Consider the following 13,683-nt stretch of genomic DNA (forward strand, 5'->3'; position numbering starts at 1 on the left):
TGGGCTTTTGTTAAAGAGACCAATATTCCCCCAAATCCCCCCAAACTCTTTCCAGCTTATTGTTGGCGTTTTGAAAACAGTCAACTGTTGTGAGTCTCAAACATCCCCAGTGAGGTTGAAAGGGGACTTTTGCCTGTATGTTGCTCAAAGAAAATATTCTTGTCCACTTGCATGTGCACAGCAAAGCTACTAGAACAGATCAAGCAATAGTTTAAGCCATTTAGTCACTTACAGTTCTGCATAGAATCCTCACCTTCACAACAGACAGTATTGGTTTGATTGTGCAGAGAAAGGTTATGAATATTTAACTAGACTGGTTAATGCATGTGATATATCAATACAACCAAAGCCAATTGACAAAAACAAAAAAAAATTTCAGAGAGTACCTTCAGAGGTTTACTGTGACTCTTAGCTGGGAGCTGCCCAGTGTATAGTCATGCTCTTTTAGACACTGAGCAAGTGGAGCACTTGAAGGTCAAGTGGCCCAGAGGCACTTCAGTAGCAGTTGGGAGGGCAAAGAATGTTGCTCACTCATATCTCCCACAAATTTTACAAGCAAGTCCAAAGGTTTTGGTCACTGTGGATTTCCCTGCCCAGCAGGCTACTGCAGCCAAAGTAACAAGTCAAATGCTGGGGTCAAATGTTGTTTGCATGGGCAGATTGTGATATGTAACTGTAGCGTGGCGGTAAAAACATTTGGGTTCATTGTTTGAAAAGTGGTCTGTACAGTGAAATTTCCACTGCATGGTACGGTTCGGCTTCTCTTAACTCGCTTTTAGTAGCAGGTACCTTTCTCTTTTTCATTTTCCACTGCAGATGGTGCCTCCTCAACGTAGGCGGATCTCTTAGCCGATCGTCTCGCTTGATCCTTTTTAGGCTTAGGCAGTATGTATTTTTCCAAATCCTCCTGACCTTGTATATCGGGGTATACGATATATGATTGTACTTGAATGTATATGACTGTAAATATGTGACGGGGGAGCAAAACTCAGAGGAGCAGTTATTCACCAAAATGAGAATAGCTGGTCCACAATAACAGTCCTCAAGTGAGCCTGGGCCAAAATTGTTGCTAACTTCAGGGCTAGTGGCTTTCGATTTAATCAGCAGGTGGCAAGGAAGACACAGGAACTTGTCTTGTTGCATCTATACACCGAGAAATAGCCTAAACTGTGATCCGGTCGCTATTGATGGTAGCTTGTTGGTTTGTTCAGGATGTCCCGTGAAGATTCTAGTGACGATTTTCTCTCTGACCAATCTGTGGTGTGCAGTGTTTTAACTCAATGTTCTAGTATCAGCTTGGAACCTCGACTGAGGTGGAACCAAAAAAAGTATTAGGTACTATCCACAACTTTTGCCAACTAATGAGTCGAGCCAATCTGTGCCAATCAGTGGAAATGCAGCATAAGTTTTGATTGCCTGAGGTTAATCTTCGGGCTTAAAACTGCCCATCAGTAGTGGACGATCTGCGTTAACTGTTGTTACAGTCTTGTCACAGGGCAGAACATTAAAGATCAGCCACAGAGTTACAGTACGTAACAAGATGTTTGGATTTGGTTTGCAGACGGGAATCTAGAGGCATTTTGTATTATGTGTATCCTGTTGTTTTTGTTGTTGTTGTTGTGTGTGTAAGTCACTCGGCTCAGCAGCCTCTTCATGGACATCTATTTCAATGCTTTCACTTACAAAAAGAGTAATGTTTCAGGCATTGGTGTTTGAAATATCAACTTAAATATAATGATAGCTCTTCCTCTTCAAAAAGGATTGAAATCTTCTGCTTTGTGTGTGTGTGTGTGTGTGTGTGTGTGTGTGTGTGTGTGTGTGTGTGTGTGTGTGTGTGTGTGTGTGTGTGTGTGTGTGTGTGTGCGTGTAGGTGTGTAGGTGTGTGTGTTTCTAAGATGAGAAGAGGGTCATCAGCAGTGCTTATGTCTCCCCCTCCCCAATTGACACACACACACACACACACACACACACACACACACTTTGTCTGCATGGCCTTTTCCCTTCACAACACTGGTTGCCGACAGCAACGTGCCCTGAGCTGATAAACTTTATCAACCGACACACACCTGTGCTTGTGCACAAGCACACACACACACACACACACACACACACACACACACACACACACACACCACTTACACAAACATGCAGACAGATCCACAGAGGCACACCTCTTGCTTTGCTCTCCCGACAAGGTAGACACCTGCTACCACTGTGTGTACGTATGTGCGTGTGTGTGCGTGTTAGTGTGGAAACCGTACAAACGATGTTAGAGGGCCTTAGGTGACAACAATACACTCCTGGCATGAGTACACGACACACCTCATTGCACACTCACAAACACACACTCACACCTACACACTTATATGGGCACACACTGAAAAATAAGAACGCACACAAAGCAAACTCAAATAACATTTACACGCCTCTTTAGAGCTTATCGTTATTTCTGCTTTTTTCACCGTGCAAATATAAATGTGTGTGACTGTCTGTCCCACTCCGGCGTGTGTGTGTCTTGCTCGCTCTGTCTACTCTTCAAACTGTGTGCGTGTGCGTGTCTGCATGCATGTGCGCACTGTGCAGTTCCGGTCAGTCAGGGTATGGGCAAATGTCAATACTTTTTAGTGCTGGCCTGGGCGGACCTAAACATGACTTGTTCTAAATCAAGAAACTTTTCCAACTTCAAACTACATTCAGTGAATGCACAAAAATCCCCAAAAGATGCCGGAGAAAGAAACCATAGGCACGCTACAATCCACGCAGTCCACTGCTTGAAAAGCACCACTGTAAAAACTTTCTGATGATGACCTGGAGGTGAGAGAAATCATGTCAGAGATGGAACATAAATGTGAATCATGTCTGCAATCTTACTGGCACACAAACTACAGCGACGGAAGATGTTGCAGTATTATCCTCCTTGCTTCTGGCACCGAGCAATTAACACGTCCAGAGTCAAACAACCCGGTACCAGCAGAGAAGAGTGCCAGCGAACGTGATTGTACGCTACTTGCATAATTAATGAGGATATCCACATAAATGTTAGTAATCGCCCCGATCTTTTGGCATGCTTTTCACCGCGTCTGTGTGTTCCTTGACAACCGTTCTGCTAAATGACGCCGAAGAACTACATTGCTCGGCAGAAGAATGATTAGAATTATTGTATTTTTTGTTGCTGTGTGTTTATTTTATGAAACCGTGCCAGGTATACAGTAGGTCGTAACCATTATATAAAAGCAATAAGCAACTTCAGGCTGAGATTTACAGTCTCACGGTTTCCACGTCGTGACTAAAAAACGCCCTTTAGCTGTTGTAAAATCACAGCCTCTCGTGGCTTATTCCTCAATGATGTGCCAAAACTTTGAAAATGTATCGTTTTGGCATTGCAACCAAAACTCTTAGTATCATACAAGGACTGATGCTTGATTTTCAAACAATATCCAGCTCATATAACTATCCTAAGCGTATGAATCATTAATACAGTACAATAACTGTTGTCATCATCATGATCATCTCCATGTGCAATTAATCAGACCAGAAAATACTTGACAAAAAGCTATCGAAAGTATAATAAATCTCCAGGCTTATTGTTACACATTTCATATTGATTGAAGCAAAAACATGAATAACCACAGGCTACTTCACCAGTGTATTGGTGAATACTACCGTCTAAAGAAATGGCTACAAATGAATCTCTTTCAGATAAACAGTACAGACCGAGTTGGACTGTGAAACCACAGTAAAACGCAACATGTTATTTATATACATGTTCTCCATTGCTAGAGCCAAACCCTGTTGTGATCATGGAGTTTTCAGTGGGGACGATCCATCTGTCAGTCTACCACTGTGTGGTGCACGCAGGAGGAAGTCTGCACATGCTGGTTTGAAAATAACATAAAACAGTTGGTTACAGACTGAAGAGGAAAAAAATATTTTTTAAATATGTTTTTAAGTTTAGGTAGGGCTGTTGCTATATCGATATTGTGACATGAGACTAGATATCTTAGTTTTTGGATGATGTAATACAATAATATGGCATGAGTGTTGTCTTCTCCTGGTTTTAAAGGCTGCGTGACACCAAAGTGATGGAATTTTCTGAACTTACCAGACTGTTCTAGCTGTTCTATTATTTGCATTTACCCACATAACTATATTCCCATTAATGATGATTATTTATCATTAATTATTTTGTAAAAACACTAATGGTAAACATTGCAATATCGTCACACTATCAATAAAGATAAAAAAGTATTGTGATATTTAATTGTCTCATCCAGCCCTTAATTTGGGAGTGAGGTACTCTCAATAATAAGACAGGGGAAACCGGAGTAGAAGAGAAAATGTGTGCTTCCAATTTCCACATCGACTGAACACATTCTGGTTAATTTAATTACAAATCCACCCTAACTGTATGTGTGTCAAAACATGCCTAAAATTGTGCAATAATGACATTATGCTCACTGTTAACAGGCTTGGTATAATCTGATACTGAATAAATTAAATTCACAAGTAAATGTTTAGGTTATTAAAGTTTTAGTGTTATGGAAGAGGCAATGTGGATTGTGGAATCAAAGTCAAAATTTGTTGTATCCACAGTAAACACAGTTACAGTGTACATTACAGTTTCTATTACAACTTTGTCAAAAGACAGGCTTTTACAGTTCAAACTGTAAAGTTATAAAATAATATATTTTTTCTTGTAATTTTGGAGGGAAATTGTATATTTTCAAAAAGCCAAGTCTTTGTGGCAGTCAGAAACGTTGTGATGATGAACGCCAGTCACTCTGCTTTTGTCACTCTGTCAACCTCTCTGTCAGTCACTCCGTCAATGTCAACCAGCTAGCTAGCTCCGCATGGAGGGGAACCCGGCATCAATCAGGCTCTGTCAGCGGCGGGGCCCCATTACTTGAGAGGGATTATGATATCAGAGATCGTAGTCTTGTGGGCTTACAGACCGAGAGACAAATAAATGTTGAACTTTTCAAAAGTGCCTCCATTAACTCCTCACCCAGCTCATCTAGCTGTGCAAATATTTGCCGTCATAAAGCCTGTTGTTTCTGAATCTAAAGTGCTTGCACGCAGCGAGAATGTCGGGGACCTTGATGGTTTTTATCTACACACAAACACACAGACAGACAGAGCTGTGGCCTTCAGGAAGGCATTATGGGTGTGTGATGTGGATTCAGACTTACATGAATTGAAAAATAAAAAGGAGAGGTTCCCAGCAGAGGGACATTTATTCAGTGAGGATGGTGTTCATTTCAAATGATTGCGGCGCAATCGCATCAAGATACCATCCTGATGCCAGTTTGCAGTCTGGCAGTGTGATGGAAACACACGCACTCATGCATGTATACACACCCATACTAATATACATGCATTTAATAACTCCTTAACACACACACACCTTCCAATCCAGCCATTCTTTCTCCCCCTCCCTTGCTCTTTTCGTCACAGTCCCACAGTGACCCTGACTGGTGGGAAAATGGTACTGCAGCGCCAAGAAGTGTGACTGGGGTATACAGTGGTGTGTGTGTGTGTGTGTGTGTGTGTGTGTGTGTGTGTGTGTGTGTGTGTGTGTGTGTGTGTGTGTGTGTGTGTGCACGCGCCTGTGCATATGTGTGTGTATACTGTTATTACTAGAAAAGATAAATCTTGTTAATGAAACCGACGGAAAGGAGAGGACTCTAGAGAGGGAAAGGAGGAGCAAGAAGAAGAGGGATGATGGGAGAAGGGCAAGGAAGGAGGAGGGGGGGAGACAGACAACAGAGAGAGCTAAAAGAGAAGAAGGAGAGGAAGAAAAAGAGGAAGTAAAGGAAGAGAATTAAAGAAGATTAAGAAGAGTGAAGAAACAAAAGGATGTGAGAGACAGTCTGAGGGGAATAGAGCGAAGGAAAAAAGTTGACTGTCACGTTTTCTTTCATTGCATCATACATCAGTAGAGAGTGACGCAGAGGAACGGATGAGGAAGACGAGGATGGCAGGGTAAGAGGGAGATAGAGAACAGACACGGAGAGGAAGAGAATGAGGAAAGAACAACACAACCTGCATTTCCTTCAGAAAAATGTGTGTGTGTGAGGGTGCTTGCTGAGTTTAAAGAGCTGGAGTGTAGCTGGTCATGCATATTAATACCGACAGAGTGTGTTAGATGTCTATTGGAAGGACACTGAATAAGTGTGCAAAGCCTGCAAGACACACAAGCTATAACAACCTGTGAGGAGCAAGACACGTGGATGTGCAAGTGTTTTTTTGCAGTTGGAGGATGAAAGGGCCGTGAGCAGGCAGAGCAGGAAGACACAGGGAAATATAAAATAGAAGAAAGCATTGTCTTCTTGCGGTGCAAAACTTTATAACTGACAGACCTGGAGATGAAAGCAGCCCTGGAGTTTGACCCAGAGCAGCCCAACTCAACGCACAAATACTTCCTTGTCCCCGTCAGGATTCACCTCACAAATGTATATGCATCTACTGCAGAGCAGGTTCATAACATGTAATCATCAACTAAAATAAGTTCTAAAAATATAAGGCACATTGTAGTTATGAAGCAGACCGTGTAAGCTAAAGAAAATCAACTGGAAGGTGTCTAACGAATGTTGATTATAATCATTTGGTGTTATAATTACTTATTATTATTTTTCTGACCACTGATGAGCAGCATTAGGTGAGGGAGGAAGCTAAGTAAGACAAAAACAAAAAGGCACATTCAGTTCACGTCTCCATGACCCGTAGGCACCCAAGTCCTCCTTACGCCAAAAGGTGGTTATTAAACACTGAAAATATAGTGCAAAATGTTTGTGGATGTGTTTCTTAATATGTCATTAACTTTAATCTGTTGTATAATGTTTTCAAGTACTAAATGTCAAAGTGGAGAAACCCTGAATCGTATGAACTGAAACGTAGTAGAATTTCCTATCATTATTATCAAATCAAAAAGTATCAATGCATGTATCAGGCTTACAAATACATATGATGCCAAAGTAGCCTATACATGCAACATTCCTCTTCAAGTTAAGCTAATTACTCACTAAAAAGCAATAAGCAACTACCAGCCTTGTACACTAGCTATTACATATCACACACTGCAAAAGCCCTGCAGGTCCTGTCCATGGTGCTGGACCTCACCCAGTGACAAAGGCAAACGAGCTGCAATACATTTGACCCATTACAAGCAAATACAATCACATCAATATTGCACAGCAGTGATTCACACAGACAGCCACGGCGGGTCGCTTTGCCATCAGCAAAGCCACAGAGGCATGAGACATTAGTTAAGGTGTGTTTGGTGGGAAGAAGACAACAGGTACCCTTCACGTCATCATGTAATTTCCTCCTGCTGGACTTGAGGTCTTCAACCACAGAGGACTCCATTAATATGTCGGTTAAGTGTCAAACTCCTCATGTCCATGTCATCTGACTCCGTCCTGTTTGTCCCGTTTGAGTGTAACTCGCCCTCCAATGTTTACAAATATTCTGCTAACTGTCGGTACGCAGCCTTACAGACAGTTACGTTAGCGGGCTAATAACAATGCTGTTGCTGACTTTCTTCAACCGTTTTTTTTTTTTTCCAGAGGTGCATTTGTAGTTTCACAGTGACTGCAGTTAGCTAGTTAAGTCTAGCTTTTTTTGTTTTGTTTTACTAATTAGGAGATACCAAGCCTGGCTTGATGCAGCAGAGGACCCATGAAGGAGCCAATCAGATGAGAGCTGCAGAGCTGGACTCAAAGGCTGCACATTGTTGAACCTCCATGCTGAGGACTGTTGCACTCTACAGTCTATGGTTGTGCTGTACACTTGTGGCTTCTTTTAAATAAATATAGATAATGTTTTATATTAATTTTAGCATTTTTATTGTTTGGGTAATTTGTGGATGCAAGCAGTTTGAGGTATTGTATTTTTATTTAATGATATAATAGGCCGCCATAACTTTTATTACATGGTCAGAGGCTGAAAATAGATAATTGGCTGTCAGCTGGTGCAGAGGGATGTAAAGTTTAACATAAATGGTTAGCTCTAGCAGTGCTCTGTTTGTTCACTGGCAGAGTGCTGAGTCTGACTGCAGCTGTTTTTATTTTTGTCTTAAATATCCTACCTGTTCATTTTAGGGTTCATTTTATATAGTTTAGGGTACTGTCTTCATTTGTTTCTACACATTGTATTAGTGTGGTGTGTGCTTTGCAGGGACGGTGCGGTCAGGGGAGGCAGGTGAGGCAGAGCCACACCTGTGATCATGAAAAGTAAAAAACAAATAATGCTAAAATAAAATAAATATTAATATTTTTCTACTGATCTGTGCTATAAATGTAAGTTCTGTATGATTCCTATCATTTCGCTGAATTAGCACATGTCCTGTTCAGAGAGGAGACAGTGCTGTGAGGCAGTGACCAGCTGTTCCTCACCTCAGATTGTGAATCCCTCACTAACTGGGTTGAGCGCGTGCCTTTTGCTTTCTCATTGTTTGTCAACACTGAAATATTTGTAGACACTTTTATTATATGTCCTTTCTTTCCATATAATATGTACTGCATTTCATGTCTGTGTAAAACATGTTTAGTGTTGCTGATCTGACAGAAACCGCAGTGAAAAAGCACAGAGGAGGCAAACACTACTCTGCCTCACTGAAGGGGGCGTGCGAGAGCCCACGGGTCGGGTTGTTCTGTCGTTGCTCTTCTTCTACACTTCTCTTCTTCTTCTTATATTTTGCTTTGACCACAAAAATGTAAGATTCTATATCCAAGCTTAAAAATGACTAAATCAACAGCAATTCAACGTCGGACAGGTAAAGTAACCTTTTATGTGTTTGTTGTTCTCTTTATACATCCGTGGTTGTTACACACATTATCGCGGAATCTCACGATTTTCGCGGGTGGTGCCCGCGAGCGCTCCGCTTCTGAAACGCCCCCGGTGGGGCAGGTCTGTGGGGCAGGTCGCGGCGCACACGCTCCCGGTGGAATCAAAAATGTACCTTACCTATGTGTGTGTAAAGAATGCTGATATGAAATCTGAAAAACAACCAGTAGTCAATGTACAAGCTGCCATTTGAATGGTGATTTAAGATACTCTATTTGGTTCATATATTTGTAAATCAGACTTATGTAGTGTCAGTGCCTCACCAGCCACGAACCTCACCGCACGTCACTGGTGCTTTGGTTGGTGTTATTTAGTCCCAGGGCTCCAACAGGGTTTCCGGCTGTGGTACGACTGTCTGTTCTCTCCTTTCTTCCATTTTTAGATTTTTAGTAAATGTTCTTAATAAATGGCCAGTTATGGCAGATAAACCACACTCACTATTTTGGCCTCTTTATTGAAATCGTGTGTCTGAGTTCACCTATTAATTCCCGGTATTTACCAACCTTAGGAGTTACATTCACACATGTGAGTGATTTAGGTGAAACTTGGTGTTTTTTATACACAATAACATTGTTCACCGTCACCATACTTACTGACTGACATTTTCCACACATTTTGTAGGAATTCAATGAAAACCAGGAAAGAAAGGACCACGATACAATAAATGAAACAATACAAGTTATCTGACAAAGAAAATGCTTTAATCATAATAGGAGAAACCTGGCTTACCTTGGCAACGCTGCTGATTAGATTTAGTATAATTTTTGATGCCATATTATAGTTTTTAACTCCACAATTTTGTCTGCCAGGGTCTGGAGTGGCCCTGGCAGTGTTTAATTATTAATTATATTACTATTATTTTAACTTGTATGATGCATCCTAAATCTGTGACTGGATGAAGTGATCAAGACATAAATGTATAGGAGGAAAACTTGTAAAGCTGGTTAATTGTTAAACTGTGTTGCACCAAATAAATCCATATGTTGTGTTTTGTCGGTTAGCTGAGAGCTGCTCCTTTATAAACTATATAACTCTATTACATGAGCAGCTCCACTGGTCTTGCCCAGAGGCACTGCAGCAGGGATAGAGAAAGGGAATTATGGCAGTAACTTTGTGGCCATTTTATAAAGTAAGTTTTCAACTTGGTTTTGTCCCTAAGATCTAAAAGTTTGAGGTTACAAAAGGTCAAAGTCAAATCTCCTTTTATAAGAATGATCATAAGATGACAATTTTAAACTTGACTCATCCAACTTGTTCAAGCAGAAGCATATAAAATCTGCCATCTCGACACATAGGCTCACTAACCGCATCTATGCCCTTTGAAAAATATGTGCAAGAGTGTGTGTGTGTGTGTGTGTGTGTGTGTGTGTGTGTGTGTGTGTGTGTGTGTGTGTGTGTGTGTGTGTGTGTGTGCCCTAGTAAAATTGAACTGTCATGGCCAGAATGAGCACTTTGATCATTTTATGTTCACAGGAGAGGAGAAGAATGTAAAAGGGAAAGAAAAGGAAAAGAGACTATAGGGGAAAGGGAAGGGAAGCAAAAAAGGAAGAAGAGGTGAAAACAGAGAAGGAAACAAAGGAAAGGAATAGAAAGAAATTGAGGGAAGGAATGTAGTAATGCACTGATATTTCGGAATGACTATAAGGAATGGATTGGATAAAAAGGAGCGATGAGAAGAGAGGGAAACTAAGGAAATTAAAGAAAAAGTGAGAGGAGAGAGGAGTTTAGGGGAGGAAAGGAAAGAAAAGAGGAAAAAGAAGATGGTGACGAGAAAATAAAAGACAAAAGGGAACCAAAAAATAAAATAGGTAAGGGAATAGGAAGAAGGAGAGGAGGAAAAATGAAAAGAAAGAAGGGGAGAAGTGTAGAGGAATTGAGTTGAAATGAAAAAGGATATAAAGGAATGTGGAAAAGAGGAAAGGAGAGGAAAAGAAGGAAATAAATGGAAAGACAAGGTAAGTTAAAGAAAGGAAAAGAGAGAAAGGGTGAGGAGGAATCCAAAGAAATTGGGGGAAAAGAGAGGAGACGAGAGGAGATTGGGGAGAACTGAATTAAAAGGAGAAAAAGAAATAAGGGGAAGAAATGAAGACAAGAAAAGAAAATACAACAATTGAATAAAGAAGAAACTGAAGACGAAGGAGAGAAGAAAGAAATGGGGGCGAGGACGAAGAGAGTCGACAGAACAAGGGGATATTGATAGACTGAACGGATAAGGGATGAAAGCCTTCTTTCACTGAGTGATGAGGATGTGCTCACATCACACGCTACTTACCCAGGATTCATAGCGTGAGATGAGTTCCCAGCATCCCTTTCATCTCCACAACATCCAGTGGTGGTCCATCAGAGAAGAGCCCGAGGAGATACTCAGCCGCAGACGGTCACACATGTGGACACACACACACACACACACACACACACACACACAGACACAGACATGCATTGAATAAAGACACACACAGACATTATCGTTTTTCTTTCTCTTACACACAAGAATACACAATCACACGCACATATAATTTAACATTGTCCTCAGGATCCTGTGCAACTACATGAACGTGGTAAGTATACTCATGCACACGCACACACACACACACACACACACAAGTACATGCAAACAGGCACTACAAAGTGGTCAGCTGTCTCACCGTATCCACGGTGATCACAGAAGCCACTTGTTGCCATGGCGTTTGATCTCTCAGTTAGCATGGTTACCCGAACATTCTGTCAGAGACTTACAAGAGTGGGAAAGAAAGAATTACAAAACTGTGTGTTTCTTACCTGTGTGTGTGTGTGTGTGTGTGTGTGTGTGTGTGTGTGTGTGTGTGCTAAATATAAGGGGGGACTTGCGTCGGGAGAACAATTTTGTTACCTTCGGACAGAGCAAGGCTAGCATTTTCCCTATGTTTCCAGTCTTTGTGCTAAGCTAACCGCCGGCCAACTGTAGCTTCATAATCAATGGACAGTTATGAGAGTAGTACCGATCTTCTCATCTAACTTTCCACCAGAAAGCTAAAAGCGTATTTCTCAAAATGTCAACCAATTCTTTTAAGAATTAAAGTTTGTTTACTTCTTTCTCTCTCACACTCGTTCTCTTATCCTAACTGTCATCCCTCCATTTCCTTTGTAGCTAAATAAATTACACATATCATTTATATATCATTCATCAAGGGATATACTGTCATATTTGCACAGAAAGCAAAAACCAATTTCCTGTTGTGTTAATTTTCTCTGTTTGAGAGGGCACAGATTTCCCCCGTGTTCATTTCCCAACTGTGTGTGTGTGTGTGTGTGTGTGTGTGTGTGTGTGTGTGTGTGTGTGTGTGTGTGTGTGTGTTTACAGATTGTAGCTATACTCATGGCTGCCCCAGCGAGAGAACATCAGATGTCTCTCCGTCTCTCCTCCGCTATATCTCTCGCTTGGTGCATCTGTCCCTTCGGCCCTCCATCTCGCCTTCCCTCCATGATCCACTCATCTCTGCATCGCCACAGCGACGAGAGCCACTTCATCCAAACTGACACACGTTGAGATGGAGAGATTGGAAGAGTGGAGCAGGGTGAAAGAGGATGGGGGGGGGGATAAGCAAGGAGAAAAGGTAAGGTGAGATGTGGAGAAACAAGTTGAGAACAGTAAAAGAGTAAAAAAGACACAGAGGAGAAGCCAGGCTGAGGATGAGAGAGGAGAAAGGAGGGAGAAGTGACGGGGAGAATAGGAGGAGAGATGAAGAGAGAAACAATCGAAGCTTTGCACACACTCATAGACACAGTATGGAGGCCAGCGGTCTGTGAAAGTGTTGAAGTCACATCTGAGTGAAAGCTCAGCAGGGCGAAAGAGCAGCGGCATCCAAAATAAAGAGAAAGAAAGAGAGAAAAATAGTAAAGGAGGAGAGTGTTTGTTTTCAATGCACCTTCTGAATGTGAAACGATATACTTATGCTTTAAAAAATGCAGAAAAAGTTCACTTTTTTATGCAAAAGTTATTGCAAAAGGTCCATTGTGTAAAAGTGTGGAGAGGAAGAGTTTTTAGCGGGACCTGGTTTTATTTCTTCTTTTATTTCTGAAAGAGAATGTGCAGAATTGATGTTTTGCTCCCAACAACTGTTAGATGCCTACGCTCTTTAAAGCTAACTTCAACGCAAAAAAAAATAAGGCAAGATATGTTTAAAATTCTATCAAATGTAGAAAGTAAATTGTCTTACTGCTAATGATATTAACATTTTCTTATGGACGTGACAATGGAGACCTGGGTGTAACCATCTTTGGATCTGCATTTCCTCTCTTCACTTGTGGACGTAAGGGGCATTACCTTTCTATCGAAGTCAAATGGCCACATTACTAGACAGTTACTGGTACGAAAGAGGTACAGTTACAGAGAGAGAAGGAGAGAAAAATAAAGTAAAAAGCAATGCTCTCATCATTAACAACACCACAGATGATATGATCGACTGTCCTTACAGCCATGCTCTAGTTGCAGACATCAGCCTTGTGACCACAAGTATGGGTAAGAAGAAGCACAAAAAGTCAAAGATTAAGGCTTTTGTTATAGTGTTCAACTACAGTCACCTCATGCCCAACAGACATCCCTCGAGCGTCAACAAGGATGTCCTCTGGGTTCCTGAACACAAGCACAAAGTCAAGCAGGAGACCAAGACCAAGTTTGAGGAGAGGACAAATGCGTTTGCGGGGGGACAGAAGGAGATGGAAACGGTTAAATAGTTTTCTTCTAGTAATATAAATTACGCTGCATTAACAGTTAACCATAAATTTAAAAACCACATCATACTGCAGCTCCTCAGTATATTAAACATTCCACTTAACCTGGGAGTGCATGTGGACAAAATA

This window comes from Cebidichthys violaceus, unplaced genomic scaffold (genome assembly GCF_023349555.1).
Source record: "Cebidichthys violaceus isolate CVI_PGR_0920_01 unplaced genomic scaffold, fCebVio1.0.p SCAF_63, whole genome shotgun sequence".
Taxonomy (NCBI): Eukaryota; Metazoa; Chordata; class Actinopteri; order Perciformes; family Stichaeidae; genus Cebidichthys; species Cebidichthys violaceus.